The following is a 17230-nucleotide window of genomic DNA, read 5'->3' on the forward strand; positions in this document are numbered from 1 at the left end:
TTCCTGATTTTAATTAATATAGAAACAAGAAGGAATGCTGCATTTTCCTTCAATATTCATGGAAATGCAATGGAATATCATCCATTTTCCAAATCAAGAAGTCAATATTCACTCATAGTGGATGCACAACTACACCAGAAGTAACTCTGGGTCTGGAAAACTGGGAAGTAAATTGTCTTTCCACTTTCCTGTGCTGCTGAGCACTGCAGGGAAACAGGCATCTAGCATGCTGCATACAGGGAAAACTTTGTTCTGGAAATGTTGTTAGCTGTTGTGCTTTTCATGTCTGGCTAAAAATTCTTAGTGTTTGTTCCAGAGGCCACATAGGCAGGCAGTGTCTCACTGTTCACTTGCTTCCTTCTCTCAGAACCAGGGCTTTGTTTTAAACAGGAGGAAAAGGAGGTTTAGTTTCATTGCCCAGGCTCACAGAGAGACTGCTAAAGATTGCATCCAGTTGTTTAATACTAAGGACTGTATTTCTTACTTTTATAAAACATTTTACTTTTATTTTAAAATTACATTATGCATATGTGCAGGGGGCTGTGCATTTCAGTACAGTGCCTGGAAGCTAAAAGAGGGCATTGGCGCCCCAGGAACTGGAGCTACAAGCAACTGTGGTCTCCCAGATCTGGGAGCAGGAAGTAAACTCAGGTCCTCTGGAAGAGCAGTTTACACTCTTAAGTGCTAAGTCATGTCTCCAGCTACTAAACATTGTATTTTATTTTAAGATGAAAGCAAAATTCCTAGGAAAGAATTATAGAGGAGATGTTTATTGCGATATCATTCTGTGGTGGTTTGAATAAGAATGGCTCCCCATAGGCTCAAGTACTTGAATGCTTAGTTATCAAGAAGAGGCTTTATTTGAAAGGATTAAAAGGATTAGCTGGTGTTGTCTTGTTTGAGGAGGTGTGGCACTGAGGGTTGCACTTTGAGGTTTCAAAAGCCTGGGCCAAACCCAGAGTCTCTCTCTTGACCTGTAGATCAGAATGTATCCCTCAGCTACTGCTTCAGAGCCATGTCTGCCAACCTATGTACTGTCAAGGTCCCCACAGGATGAAAATGGACTAAACTTCTGAAACTGTAAGCAATCCAGTAAGCAGCACCCTTCCATGACCTATGCATCAGGTCTTGCTCCCAGGTTCCTACCCTATTTGAGTTCCTGCCCTGACTTCCCTCAGTGATGGACGGTTATCTGGAAGTATAAGTGAAACAAACCCTTTCCTTACCAAAAAACAAAATGAAACAAAAGACAAAAACAACAACAATAAAACATCAACCAACCAACCAAACAACCAAGCAACCAATCAACCAAACAACCAACCAAACAACCAATCAACCAACCAACTAACCAAACAAACAAATAGACAACCAAACAAATAAAAGAATTATAGATGAGAACAACTTCTATTGGTCTTGAGGAGTTGTAGGCAGGGGAGAGTTTCTGTGGAGGAAGAACGATTCTGTTTTGAAGATATGGCCACTGTTAGGTTTCCATGTTTAGTGGGTGGCTCTACATATGCACCTATGTGAGGCACTAACTGTATATAGACGATTACCAATGTAAAGTATGTAAAGTTAGGAAAGGAGTGTCTTGGGTTAAAATGGGGTGTTTGGGGCGATAGAAGTTTAAATATATGATCATATTTCACTGTATATATTTATGAAATTCTCAAAAAATGAAGAACCCCTATGCTCTAGTTTCTGTGGTTCAGGGAGGTGTACTGCAGGCTACCAAAAGAGAAATATAAATACCAATCCCACTACAAATCCTTTGACTTAAAATATTTCCTGCCTGCAAGATATGATGGGACAGTGCTGGCACAGAACCTGTGGTAGTAACCAATCAATGTCTGATTTGACGTAAGACCCTCTTCACAAGACAAAACCCATACCCAACACTGCTCAGGTAACCAAGAACTAGATTCTAGCTAGCCCAGAGACCTCCAGTAAAACCCAACACTAATGCTCTAAAAAAAAGTAACAATAAAATGACTCCTAACGATATTCTGCTATACTCCTAGATGAGCGCCTTATTCATTTATCACGAGAGAGGCTTCCTTCTGCAGCAGATGGGAGCAGATGCAGAGACCCACAGCCAGACATTAGGTAGAGAGTGTCCATGGAACACAGCTCTAATTTGGATTTCTCCATCAAATTCCTCTCTGCAGAGCTCAGAGAACCTCAATGAAGAGAAGGAGAAAAGAGCTTTAAGAGTCAGAGGGGAGGGAGACCATCAGGGGAACAAGGCCCTCTGAATCAACTAAGCAAGGTGCATATGGACTCTCAGAGACTGAAGCAGAAAGTACAGGGCTCACAGGGGTCTGCCCTGGGTCCTCTGTGTCTATCATTTAGCTATAAATTTAGTATTTTTGTGGGACTCCTGGGTGTGTAAACAAGTGGGTCTCAGATTCTTGTGCCTGCTTGTGTTTTGTTTTCAGACTGAGTCTGGCCCTGTCACACAGGATGACTAGAACTTGTAATCCATTAGGACTAGCTGGCTTTTACTTTTACACAATAGCCAAATCCTAATTTTTAAAGCAGGACTTATTTTACATAAAGTAACTGTTTGTCACACAGGAAAACTTCTTTTTTTTCCTCATGTGGGAAGGATGTCCTTGAGCTTGGGATGAAGTTGGAAGGGGAAATAGCAATAAGGATATTTATAATCAATTTTAAGGATGGGGGATGATGAGTAAAATAATCAGCGATAGTGGTACATGCCTTTAATCCCAACACTCAGGAGGCAGAGGCAGGTAGATCTCTGTGAGTTCGAGTCCAGCCTGGTCTACAGAGTGAGATCCAGGAAAGGCACAAAGCTATACAGAGAAGCCCTGTCTCGAAACACCAAAAAAGAAAAGAAAAGAAAAATTCACCAGAAATGTTTACAACAATGGTTCCCAACCTGTGAGTCATGACCCTCAGGAGTCAAATGACCCTTTTACAGGGGTTGCATATCAGATATCTTGCGTATCAGATATTTATATTATGATTTCTAACAGTAGCAAAATTACAGTTATGATGTAACAATGGAAAATTTTATGGTTGGGGGTGACCACAATTGTATTAAACTCTACTAAACTGTATCAAAGGGTCACAGCAGCATCAGGAACATTGAGAACCACTCATTGGGTTATGAGGAACCTATACTATTTCCTGGATTCTGTACACTGGCTGACTGGAAGTTTTCTTGATGAAATCTCGTATCTATTGTGTTCTGAGTCCAAATGGTTTCAATGGGCCTGAGTAACAACGCTAATGGAAATATGTCGATGTCTGGAGTTGAAGACAATCTTGCAAAGTACCACACACTCTAGAAAGTGCAAAATTTCCTTTATCTCTCGAAAACATGTACTGTGGAGCTGAACTTTTAGGACAGGCTGGGGAACACAGAGGGGAAGCTGTGCAAAAGACAACTTCTGTCTCCTTACATGAACCATCTGGCTTTTTCCAGATGTACCCAAAGCTAGACATTCATTGCCTCTTTAGTGAGTCACTGAAATGTGCTCTAGTCTCCTGTGATTGCTCATGTCTGTGCTCTCTTCTTGGCTACACTGACTCTGTGTTACTGTTTTAATATTTGAGTGGGCATAGTATTCTTTAGTCAATTTAATTATCTGTCTTTTGCCCTTGGTTCTCAATATTTCAATGTGCATTACTGAATATTTTGTGCATAAATGGAATCATACTTCCTGTCCCATCAGGATGAAGCACAGTGGGATTGTTTTCACTGGCTTCAGGATGCTGGGTTTGGAATCCTGTGGTCTGAAATTAAGCCAGCTGTTTTAATGTCACAATATTGATTCCTATTGAGTATGCTGTCAGCTTTTGTCTAGGCCTTTTACACATAAATGGCAATTAGTTAATATCTTAATCATTGTGTACTTGTGCATTTGATTTTTCAGGGGCTTAGTGAATTGTTTACATTTATCTTCATTAAATTTCATTATGGTAATCTGACTTGTCTTACAAGATGATAGAGAAACTTGATTCTATTGTCCTCAACAGCAATCCCTAATGTAATTTGATAATCTTGCCTTCTCGCTTTTTTAGCTGTTGATGAAAAATGTTCCCCCAATCCTGCTGTGGATGATTGTTTGATAAATAAAACACTGATTGGCCAGTACCCAGGCAGGAAGTATAGGCGGGACTAGAGAGAGGAAAAAGGAAAGGACAGGAAGGCAGGATAGGGAGACACCAGCTGGGATTCAGGGAGCATCATGTAGAGGCAACAGGTAAAGCCATGGAACACGTGGTGACATATAGATTAACAAAATTGGGCTTAGTATAAGAGTAAGAGCTAGACAATGGTAGGCCTGAGCTAATGGCCGAGCAGTTTAAGTGATATAAGAGTTGGTGTGTTTATTTTATAAGTGAGCTCTGGGACTGACGGGGCTTGGTGGGAGCTGGAAAGAAATTCTCCAGCTATACAATCCTGCTAATGCATACACCCACACCAATTGTAAATCACTTGAAAATATAGGGTACAAAGAACCAATGTGAGCCGAACATATTAAAATACAACACTAAGTGTTGTCATTCATTTATAGATTACTCCACATTATCACATTATATTAACAGTATAGCCTGAATGGCCTAGATGAGACCTTGGTTAATCATTGGTTCAGGTTTCCTTGTTTCCCAATCTTACAGCAATTTTAATTAAAAATTGTTTTTAATATATTTTTTATCATTGTTAACAAGGAACTATTATTTTAAAATACTTAAAAAATCCTGCATGTTCAGGCCTGGGGTGGTCCACCCTAGGATCCAAGGAGAAAACACGGACCTATCCAGCACTGGGCAAATGGGCCTTATGTGGGGAGCAAATGTATGATGTGGTATGGGAAAGAGATGGAGACAAATGGTTCATGTCCTGTGGACAGAGGCATATCTGAAGAGGTGGAAGAGATGAAGAGCAGGCTGAGATGGGTGGCTTGAATGCCATCCAGGGTCATGGCAGTGTCTGGGCCTGGCCTCCACTTGGGCCCATGTCTGGGTTCATGGCTCTGATGCAGCTGTGGTCTCTGATGATATCCATGGCTCCTGATACCACCAAAGGCCAAGAGGATAGGCTGTATAGAGTTGGCCCCACCTCCCACTGGCTGCAATCCTAGGAGAGAGGGCCCTATACCTCACCTGGGAAGTACAATGCAGCTAACCCTGTTCACAGGAGCATGGATGAGCTCTCTCTGAGGGCATGAAAATGGGAGAGTAGATTTCACCTGCTGTGGAATAATGCTTTTGTACACTGGTTTAATAAAATGCTGATTGGCCAGTAGCCAGGCAGGAAGTATTGGTGGGATAAGCAGGCAAGGAGAATTCTGGGAAAAGGAAGGCTGAGTTGGGAGATGCCAGTGAGCTGCCCAGGGAGCAACATGTAATGGGACGCAGGTAAAGCCATGGAACATGTGGTGATACATAGATTAATAGTTATGGACTAATTTAAGATATAAGAGCTAGCTAGCAAAAGGTTTGAGCCATGGCCATGCGGTTATAATTAATATGAGCCTCTGTGTGTTTCCTTGGGGGATGTGAGTGGGAAAGATTTGTCCTGAGTACTGGCAGGCTGGACACAGGAAAACTTCTGACTACCCTCACTCCTCTTGTATGACATGTGGCAGCTTGGGTGAGAGAAAGATGCTCTCTTCCCCTCACCCCATTGCAGCAGGTGGGGAACTGACCCACCCCCTTACCACCTTCAGCACTTAGGATGGCACCTCAACTAGGAAGCCATCCCTGAGAGAGTGAGAGGGGCATAACTGGTACTGCCTCCCTGGTCTGTGACATAGTGGAGGGAGCAAGAGAAAGACGTCCTCCTTTTGCTCCTACTGCCTCCAGCTGGTAAGGGAGCTGAACTTCCCCTTTACCAGCTGCAACACTCAGGAAAGTGGGCCCTGCATCTTATCTGGGCAGCACAGTGGAACTGACCTTGTTGATAGGGGTGCAGGTGAGCCAGCCCCGAGAATGTGAGCACGAGAGATTTGGCCCTGCTCCTCATCTGCCACATGGCAGTATGGATGGGAAAGAGATAAGCTCCCCTTCCCCATGCCTGAGGCAAGTGGGAGAGCTGGCCCTGAGGTCATAAGAACAGGAGAGCTGCCCCTGCCTCTCATTAGCTGCTGCACTTGGGCAGCACAGTAGAGTCAACGACCCTGTTGGGAGAGGTGTGGGTGAGCCAGCTCAAAGCTGTGAGAATGGGAGAGCTGTCCCCACTAATCTGTCATGCTGCAGTGTGGGTGGGAGAGAGATATCTTCCCTTGGTATAGGTAAAGAGCTAGCAGTGAAGGGGCACATATGAAAGGCTAAACAAGTGTCTGTTCCCATCCTTTCTCTTCCCATAGCATGACCTGAACTCACAGAATAAGGGTCACAAATAATGAAGTATCAAGTGGGAAGACCAGGGATGAGAAATAAGACAAAAGCAAGCCAATGACTAGGCCAAGGAAAGTTATTAAACAGTATCTTATCTACTATTGGTGGGTGGAAAAATGGCCAAAGTCAGCAGGTAGCTAAGTCAAACAATGCTGACAAAGAGAACACGGGATACCTCTGACACAGCTGCCTTAGGACTGATAGCCACATCCCATGGGGAAGAGTCAGGTCCCCTGAAACTGAAACCTTAACTCCTTGGAGGCAATGACTCCTAGACCCACCTTGCTAATTCCACTCCTGGACAAGACAGAAAACTAAAGTTCCCTTTGTCCTTTCATTGGGGCCTCTCAGAAAAACCCTGGGTCAATCTGGCTCCCCACAATAGCAATTTGATAGTTCTAGGCTAAATTAACTAAAACATCAGTGTAAGTAGATGCATTCTTATTAATCGCACTTCATAATTGCTACTGTGTTTTATGAACAGTAATAAAACCCAAATAAGCTGGTATAAATAACCACTATTATAATTATTCATAAAAATCTGCTACTGTGTAGGAAGTCTATACTGGTCCCAGAGTCCTTTGTCCATCTTGCTGTTCAGAGAACAGTCAAGGCTTTGGATAAGCAGTTTGGTTAAAATTCTTTTTCTCTGCTTCGGCTATCTTGTTTTTTCTCCTCTTGTACATTCCATCTCATGTACATTCTTATTGATTTAATAACACAACCTCTAGCTTAGTGTATAAGTAGTTATCATTATAATTTTATGTACCAATAAAACTCCCATAATTATAATTTTCATGAGCATATAAATATGGTCCCTAAATTGGTACTAAATATTTGATGAAATAAAGTTTGAAATTTGCAAATACTGACAAACCACCACAAATATTAATTGCTTTTTTTAGAACAGCATTAGTTTCACAGTAGTGGAGTAAGTTACAAAGGTAGACTAGAGATGAAGGGTGCAGAGTTCTGGGTACCAGACAAGAAGTTGTGATTTTTATTTCCTAAATAATGGAACACAATCAAAAGCCCATGGAGGGTTTTGTGGCATGCTTTGAGAAGATTTAATTCTCATTTTAATATAGATAAACAACTCAGGGCAGTTAGGCTTAGAGATCTTGTCTAAATGATAGAAATGATGTGAAAGGAAGATGTCAAATATGAATGCTGTTACAAACTGGAATTCGATTCATAGAATTACTCATCACTTGCACAATAGCCATGATGTCCCTGGTGCAATGACAGACATTAAAGGTCCCCCAGTGAATAAGCAAGGCATCTTGCCTTCCTTTGAAGGATGGATATTGTAAATGAAGTAGTAAATTTCAGGAGTAGAGACAATGATATAAATAAATTAATGGAGTATTATGGGAATAGACAGAAGAACATTCTTATCTTTCAGTGATAATCAAATGTTGCTATGAACATTTCCACCAAAATTTTGGATGAACTTGAAGTCTCAAACTACTTTTGGTTTACAGAAATACATGAAAATTTGAGTAACTATCTTTATTAAGCATCTATGCTTTTGCAACACCAGATTTGAAAAGAAAACAATAATGTCCAGTAGAGATTGTTTTTTAAAGTGCTTTTCCATAGTACAGTCTGTAACCATCTCTCACTGTGTCAACATTGTTCTGAACATGTGTATCGGTGTTTTCCACTTTTATCTCAGTGTATATACCATCCACCAAATGCCAGACATCCAGTAAATGCTCTGGTAACGCCTGTTGAAATGTCATCATTTGGTCAATGCAGCAATGGCCTGTTGTCATTCTTTAATTTCCTTCTTTCCACATGCTTAATGATATGTTTAAACAAAACATAAACTCATGACTTAAAAATTCACAAACTACTCTACTGCTCTCTGAATTCTGTCCACCTTGGCCAAGGTTCAGGCCTTGATAAACAATCTAAAACATATTATATTTTGTTATATTTTGTGTATGTATCTCACTTGCAAAATATTGGTCCCTGGCTAGCATTCATGTAACAGCTTTCCATATGAATGTTAAACAGGCAGCGATGATGCTCTATAATTACAGTGCTTGAAATGATTGGAAATAAATTGGCACTCCAATTATAGATGCTTGAAAGAGGCGCCAGTATATCACATTCAGTCCATTAATTTCTAAAGTGGTTCAGGACATCTTAGTATTTCGATGACATTACTTATTCACAGCTTCAGTGACTCACTCAGAGTTTTGATACCTCAAAATTTTGCAAGTTGAAAGAGTATTCCCTTTTACCTAAATATTCCAGTTATTTTCTCCTGCGGAGGGAGAGGATGGAAGGGAGGAAAACTGCAAAGAAGAGATAGAAAAACCTAGAGGAAACATTAAATTCTGTGTATAGGTTTGGGAACAACTAGAGCAATAAGATTTGGATAGATTTTGTTTTCCTTATTTTTAAAGTAAGAATGAACATTTTGTCTTTAATATATTCTAAAACCATAAACTTATCCCAATCTATCAAAATAAAGTTCAGGATAAAACACTCTTGGTTTTGAGTTTTCAATGTTTGTATGGTTGTCTATTTGAGTTAGACATAAAAATGCAATCTTTTCCAAGAAAGTAATATAAAAATAATGCTCCTCTAATTTTCCAAAATTTCACCATGAACATAAACATGTGGTTTTGTAGACATGGATGACCACCATTCATGATTGTCCCTAGAAATGACACTCACTTGATAACTAAACTCAGTTAATATTCCTCTTCCCTCCGTTATTTACTTTACAGGAAGTTATTTAATTTCCAAATACTTATATGACTTCTAAAGATTTTTCTTTTTTTGATTCCCAACATTATTTCTTTGTGTTTTGAAAAGATACTTGATATATACAATATACTTTTAAATTAAAATGTGGAACTTATTTGGCATTTAACTGTATGTGTGTTCTCTAGCTGTCTGTTGGGTCCATTTGGTCCAGAGTATAACTTAATCATCTTGTCTTTCTTTGATCTTCCTTTCTGTGTGTTCTGGCCACTGCTGAAAATGGGATGTTAAAGTCCCCATTTATTATGGTATTGGAGTCTATATATCCTCTTAGCATTATTACTCTTTTCTTTGCATATTTGGATTCCTCAAAACCAAGTGCATAAACATTAGAATTTTTATTTCTTCTTGATAAATTGAGTCCTTTATTATGATGATCCTTTTCTCTTTTCATTGTTTTTTTTTTTTTTTTTTTTTTTGGATCTCTTTCTGCACACTGTGAATGTGTATTGTTCTTATTGAGTAATAAAGAAGCTGTTTTGGCCTATGGAAAAAAAGCTCACAGTCAGGCATGAAATCCAAGAGAGATCAATGAGAAGAGGGTGGAATTGGGATGCAGCCACTAAAAGGAAGATATAAAAGGACAGATAAGCCACGAAGCCACATGGCAAGACACAGATGAAAGGAATGGGTTAAACTAAGTTAAAGGAGCTAGCTAATATAAGCTGGAGCCATAGGCCATATAATTTATAATTAATATAAGCCTCTATGTAATTATTTTATGAATGGCTGCGGGACCGTGGATGGAAGAGATTTGTCTGGACCATGGGGCCTGGTGGGACCGAACAACTTCCACCTACAAATAGCCCCAATGACCCTTCTTTCCTCTCTGTATCTCCCTTTGATTTCATGCCTGGCTGTGAGTTTTCTTGTCATAGGCCAAAATAGCTTCTTTATTGTCCAATAAGAGCATCACATACTCACAGCATACAGAAAGACATCCCACAGCAGTTTTTGGTTTAAAGTCTTCCATCTAATGCAATTCTAACTACTCCAGTTTTCCCTTGGATTCCTTTTGCATGGAATAGCATATGTGTGCTCTTAGCAATAATGAGTTTCTTGAAACACTATGTAGCTGGGTCTTACTAAAATGACTCTTACTCTAAGAATTTAATCCATTTCAATTTAATGTGATTATTACAAAACAGAGTCTTATAGTTATTTTAAAAATAATTTCCTGTTTGATTTTTCTTTCTGTTCTCTCACTTTCTCACAGTCATGTTTTCTGGTGGAGTGATTCACTCCATAGTTGGTTATATACTTATTATTTTTGCTTTGTTTATTATAAATATTTGTTTTGTGGTTACCATGGTACATAGCCAAGCCATCATTTTTTATTAGTTAAATTAATTATTTATTTTACACCCTGACCACAATTTCCCCTCCCTTCTCTCCTCCCATTCCCTTCCTTCCATTTCCCCCAACACCTCCCCTATCCACTCCTCCTCTGATTCTGTTCAGAAAGGGGCAGGTCTCCCATGGGTGTCAGCAAAGCATGGCATATCAATTTGAAGTGGGACTAAGTTTCCACCTTTGTATTGTCTGGGCAAGGGAACTCAGTATGAGGAATAGGTTCCTGGAAGCTGGCCAAAGCATTAAGGACAGGCCCTGTTTCCATTGCTAGGAGTCCCACAAGTAGATCAAGCTATGCATCTGTCACAGATAGAGGGCCTAGATGGGTCCCATGCAGGCTTCCTAGCTGGTAGTCCAGAGTCTATGAGCTCCTATGAGCCTAGGTTCAAGCCATCATTATTAATACTGACACATCTTTATATGGTAACAAATTAGTAATAGTAATATAAGGTTAGGACAGAAAAAGTATAATAAAGTTTGACATATTTTGTTCCTCTACTCATTTTAAATATTTGATATCTGATTATATATTTTCTCATATTTTCCTCTTTCCTAACATATTAGTATAGTTATTATTCTAAAATGCTGATTTAGTGTTTACTAAATATATTACCTATAAGGAAATGTGCAATGGGAAAGAATATGAGGAGATGGGGTTGAGGAGAAGGTGGTGATGGTGGTGGGGAGGAATAACCAACATGATGAGTTACTTTGTTTGTTAATCAAATAAAATCCTTGAATTGTGTGTGTAATTTCTCCCTGAAGTGATTTTTAAACTTTCCTCAGTTTTCTTCATCTGCACTTAGCATCTCAGTCTTTCAAGATGACGGGCTCCCTTTATCATTTATTTTAGGGCAAGTCTGGGGAAGATTCGTTCTCTCAATTTTGCTTGGGAATGTCTACTTCTTTCCTTCTATAGAACAGCTTTGTTAGGTTTGAGGTTGAGGTATGTCAAAGATATTTAGAAATAATGACAGTAGGTGATAGAATAAAATATATAAAGAATGTGAGAAGAGGTATGGATTGATTATAGATGAATAGGCACTAGAGGTTCATATTTATGAAGATTAAAAACAACAAAATTTACCTAGGGAACAAGTGAAGAGTAAGACTAGTGATTGAGTTATAAGAATATAAAAGGTACAAATTAGAAATGAAGAAGTCAAAACATCTTTATTTGCAGATGATATGTTAGTATATATGAGTGACCCCAAGAATTCCATCAGGGAACTCCTACAGTTGATAAACACTTTCAGAAAAGTAGCTGGATACAAAATTAACTCACAAAACTCAATAGCTCTCCTGTATACAAATGACAAATGAGTTGAGAAAGAAATCAGGGAGACAACATCTTCCACAATAGCCTCAAATAGTATAAAATGTATTGGAGTAACTCTAATTCAGCAAGCGAAAGATCTGTATAATAAAAATTTCAAGCCTTTTGAGAAAGGAATTGACGAAATATCAGAAGATGGAAAGATCTTCCATCTTCATGGATCAGTAGGATTAACATAGGAAAAATGGCCATCCTACTAAAGCAATCTATAGATTCAATGCAATTCCCATCAAAATTCCACCACAATTTTTCACAGATCTTGAAAGGATAATTCTTGACTTCATATGGATAAACAGAAACCCAGGATACCTAAAACATTCCTGAACAACAAAAGAGCTGCTGGAAGTCTCACCATTTCTACTTTCAAGTTGTACTACAGAGCAATAGTAATTAAAACTGCATGGTCTGGGCATAAAAACAAACACAAATTCAATGGAATGTAATACCCAGTCATAAATCCACACACATACAGATACTCAATTTTATTTTTAATAAAGAACACAGAAACACACACTGGAGAAAAAGACAGCATCTTGAACAAATGTTTCTGGTCAAAGTTGTTTGCACGTAGAAGAACTATACTTGTCACCTTATACAAAACTCAAGTCAAAATGGATCAAAGACCTTCACATTAAACCAGACATACTGAACCTGATATAAGATAAAGTGGGGAATAGCAAAAATACACACTGGAAAATAAGACAGCATCTTCAACAAATGGTTCTGGTCAAACTTGTTTGCATGTAGAAGAGTGAAAATAGACCTATACTTGTCACCTTCCACAAAACTCAAGTCAAAATGGATCAAAGACCTCCACATTAAACCAGACACACTGAACCTGATATAAGATAAAGTGTGGAATAGCCTTGAATGCATTGACACAGGAGAAGACATTCTGAACATAACACTGCCACAGGCACCAAGGTCAACAGTTAAGTGGAACCTCATGAAACTGGAAAGTTTCTGTAAGGCAAAGGGCACCATCAATCAAACAATACAGCACCCTACAGAATGGGAAAAGATTTTTACCAATTCCACATCTGATAGAGAACTAATATCCAAAATATGTAAAGAACTCAAGAAACTAGATACCAAAAAACCCCAAACACTTCAATTAAAAATGGGGTATAGATTGAAACAGACAGTTCTTGATAGCAGAAACTCAAATGGCTGAGAAACACTTAAATAAATATTCAACATCCTTAGCCATTAGGGAAATACAAATCAAAAATGTTTTGAGATTCCATCTTACACATGTCAGAATGTCTAATGTCAGTAATACAAGTGACAGCTTAAACTGATGAGAATTCAGAACAAAGAAAACACTCTTCCATTGCTGACGGGAGTACAAACTTATACAACTATGATGGATATCAATATGGTGGTTCCTCAGAAAGACGAGAATCAATCTACCTCAAGATCCACCTATATTACTCTTGGGCAAAGGATGCTTCATCCTACCACAGAGGCACTTGCTCAACCATGTTCATTGCTGCATGATAATAGCCAGAAACTGGAAACAACATAGAAATTCCCCAACACAGGATGGAGAAAGAAAATGTAGTACATTTACACAATGGAGTATTACTCAGCTATTAAAAAAATTGACACCATGAAATTTGCAGAAAAATAGATGGAACTAGGAAAAAATTGTCTTCAGTGAGGTAACCTAGATCCAGAAAGACAAATATGATATGTATTTGCTTATATGTAGATATTTAAAGGTTAAGTAAATGATAATCAAGCTACAATCCATAGTCCCAGAGAGGTTAGAAATAGAAGACAGAACTAAGGAAGACACATGCATCTCCCTGGCAGGGGGGATATAGAATAGATTTTTTTGGGAGGACTGGGGTGAGGTGGGGCAGGAATGGGAAGGAATGTAGAAAGGGGAAAGGAAGATGGAGTTGTGGGGAGAGACACCTAGAATTGAGGGGCATTTGAAGGGTGGTATGGAAATCTACTGTAATAGAAACTTCCCAAAATATATGAAGGTGATCCCAATGAAGTCTCTAAATAATGAAGCAGACAGAGTCTCAACTGGCCATCTCTTGTCATCAAATAGAGCTCTTAGTATTGGGACTGGGTTGCATCTAGTTGAATTATTGGCCAAAAGAGTCAATGGAAATCCCAAAACAACCCTTGGGGTTGCCAATACAATAGGTTTCTCTCTACAAACTAACAACAAGGCCTCATTGCTGAAGATAACACCCACACAATTCTTTGAACATGGAGAGGTTGAGCTGGTGCCCACAGAGAACTTTAACCCTTAATGTTCTAGTGCACTTGTCACAGGAAGGTACTTTGTAGGCTACCAAAAGAGAAACATAAAAACCATCCCAGCCAAAAAACCTTTGTTATAAAATGCTGTCCTTGCCTGCAACATATGCTAGGGCAATAGTGGAGCAAAGCTTGCTAGAGTAACCAACTAATGTCTAATTTGACTTGAGGCCCACTCCATGAGATGGAACTCATACCTGACAATGGTGGGTAACCAAGAACTGGAGTCTAGATAGCCCAGAGACCTAGGGTAAAACCAAATACTGGTCTTAAAAAAAGATTAGTGATAAAATGATTTCTAATGATATTCTGGTATACTCATAAATCAGTGCCTTATCCAGCCATCACCAGAGAAGTTTCGCCCTGCAGCATATGGAAACAAATATAGAGATACACAGCCAAACATTATGCAGAGAGAGACACCTTGGAACAAACAGCTCTAAATGGGGCATCTCTATCAAATCCCTCCCCTCAGAGCTCCATGAATCCTAATATAGAGGAGGTAGAAAGTGTAAGAAGAGCAAGAGGGGATGGAGCACACCAGGAGAACTTGGCTCTCTAAATCAACCAAGCAAAACTCCTGTGAATTCAGAGACTGAAGCAACAAGCTCAGGCCTAAACAGGTCCACACTAGGTTCTCTGCCTGTACAGTATAGCTTTCATTTTAGTGTCTTCATCTGAGTGTGTGAATGAGTGGATCTCTGATTCTTGTATCTGCTCTTGGGGCTCTTTTTCTTCTATTGGTTTGCCTTGTCCAACTTCAATATGATTTTTTTCTAGCTTATTTTATTTTATATTTTATAGTATTTTATATTGCTATGTTTTGATTATGTCTTAGAAGCCTGTTTATTTCTAATGAGAGACAGAATGGCAGTGGATTGGAATGGGAGGGGAGGTTGGAGGAACTGTGAAGAGTAGGGGGAGGAGAAACTGTAATCAGGATATACATATCACACACATATGTATGTATGCATGTATGTATGTATGTATGTATGTATGCATGTATCTATGAATTTGTTTTCAACATAAGGGGAAATATATAAGGAATCATTATGTATAAGAGAAAAGAAAACAATATCACTCCAGGAAAGCCAATGGGTTTAGACAACACATTACTAATTTCAGTTTATTTTCTGTGTACTCTTCCAGGAAAGAAGTTTCATTGAGAATGGAGTTCTGTTTGTCTATTGTTAAGATACATACCATTGGTACTGATAAATATTTTTGAGTAAATTTATTTTTAATGAAGAAAGAATATAATAGGCAATATTGAATACAGAAGATGGCAGTCTTGATATGTTTGATACCTAGCCTGTATATAGTGCTAATGTATGTACAGTGATGAAAAGATATTGTACATAGAGGGAGATATAAAGAAAATAATTATGGAGACATTTGTTACTTTTTGAGTGTTCAGAGGTGAGTGAGAGGACACTGAGCCAGCCATATGAGAAAAAAAAAACATTGGCTCTTTAGTCTAGAGAGAAGATACTTTCTGGGGATATAACAATTTCCTTTAAAGATTTCAAGTATGTCACAGGGAAGGGGCTCCATCTCTTTGTGTTTCTCTTGAAAGCACAAATAGAAATAAAATTGTATTCTTACCTCAATTATAGGAAACATTTTCTGAAGTTTTGCATTCTCTCGTATTGGGATTAGATTCTCTTGTGAGGGAAGAATTCCTTATTCATGATTGTTTGAAAATATGTTTCAGAGATGCCATAGGTGGAATCAACACTTTGAAGAAGCAGATAAGAACAAGAATGTCCTAACTAATAAGAATTTGCAATTCAGGTAACATTTATCAACTAATTTTTTTTAAAGTCTGATAAAATATAATGGCTTATTTCACTCTGGGATTTTTTTATTTTAATACATTTATTTATTTTACATTCCAACCACAGTTTCCCCTCTGTCCACTCCTCCCAGTCCCTTGCCCCACACTCCCTCTGTTCCCACCTCGAATTCACTCCTCCTCTACTTCTGTTTAGGAAAGAGCAGGTCTCCCATGAGTATCAACAAAACATGACATACCAACCACCTCCCTGTATATTAAGACTGGACAAGGTGACCCAGTATGAGGAGTAGGGTCCCAAAAGCCGGTAAAAGAATCAAAGATAGCCCCTGTTTCTGCTCTTAGGAGTCCCACAGGAAGACCAAGCTACACATCTGTTACATATATGCAATGTCTAGGTCACTTCAATGCAGGCTCCCTGGTTGGTGGTTCAGTCTCTGAGAGCCACTATGAGCCTAGGTTAGTCTGTGGGTTTTCTTGTGGTGTCCTTGACCTCTTTGACTCCTACAACGCTTTCTCTCCTCTTCTTCAGGGTTCCCTGAGTTCTGCATAATGTTTGGCTGTGGGTATCTGCATCTCTTCCTGTCAATTGCTGGATGAAGCCTCTATAGTGACAATTGTGCTGGGTACCAATCTATGAGCATAGCAGAATAGTGTTAGACATCATTACACTGATATTTTTCCCTCCTCTTATGTTTGGTTGTATCTTAGGAGTCCAGGTCATCTTGCTTGTGATTCAGACAGTGTCAGGGGTGGGCTTACTCTCCTGACATGGATTTTAGGCTAAACAAAATTGGTTGGCTACTCACTCCATCTCTAGGCTACCCTTACCCCAGCATGTCCAAAATGCAGGACAGATTGTAGGTCAAAGTTTATGTGGCTGTGTTGGTGTCCCACTCTCTTCACTTGAAGTCTTGCTTGGTCACAGGAGATGGCCAGTTCAGATTACACATCTGCTATTGCTAAGAGTGTTAGCTGGGGTCATCCTTGTAGATTCCTGGAGATTCCCTTTGCACCAGGTTTTTACCTGACCCCTAAATACCCCCTCTTTCCAGTAGTCTCTTTCAGTACTCTCTTCCACCATCTCCCCCAACCTGATCTCTCATATTCCCATCCCCAGCTGCCTGCAGTCTACTCACAAAATATCTTCTATTTCCCCTTCATAGGAGATCTGGGCATCCTTTCTTGAATCCTTCTTGTTATCTAGTTTCTCTGGGTCTGTGTATTGTAGTACAGTTATCCTTTATTTTATAGTTAATATCTACTAATGAGTGAGTACATACTATGTTTGTTTTTCTGGGTCTGGGTTACCT

This window comes from Peromyscus maniculatus, chromosome 1 (assembly GCF_049852395.1).
Source record: "Peromyscus maniculatus bairdii isolate BWxNUB_F1_BW_parent chromosome 1, HU_Pman_BW_mat_3.1, whole genome shotgun sequence".
NCBI lineage: Eukaryota > Metazoa > Chordata > Mammalia > Rodentia > Cricetidae > Peromyscus > Peromyscus maniculatus.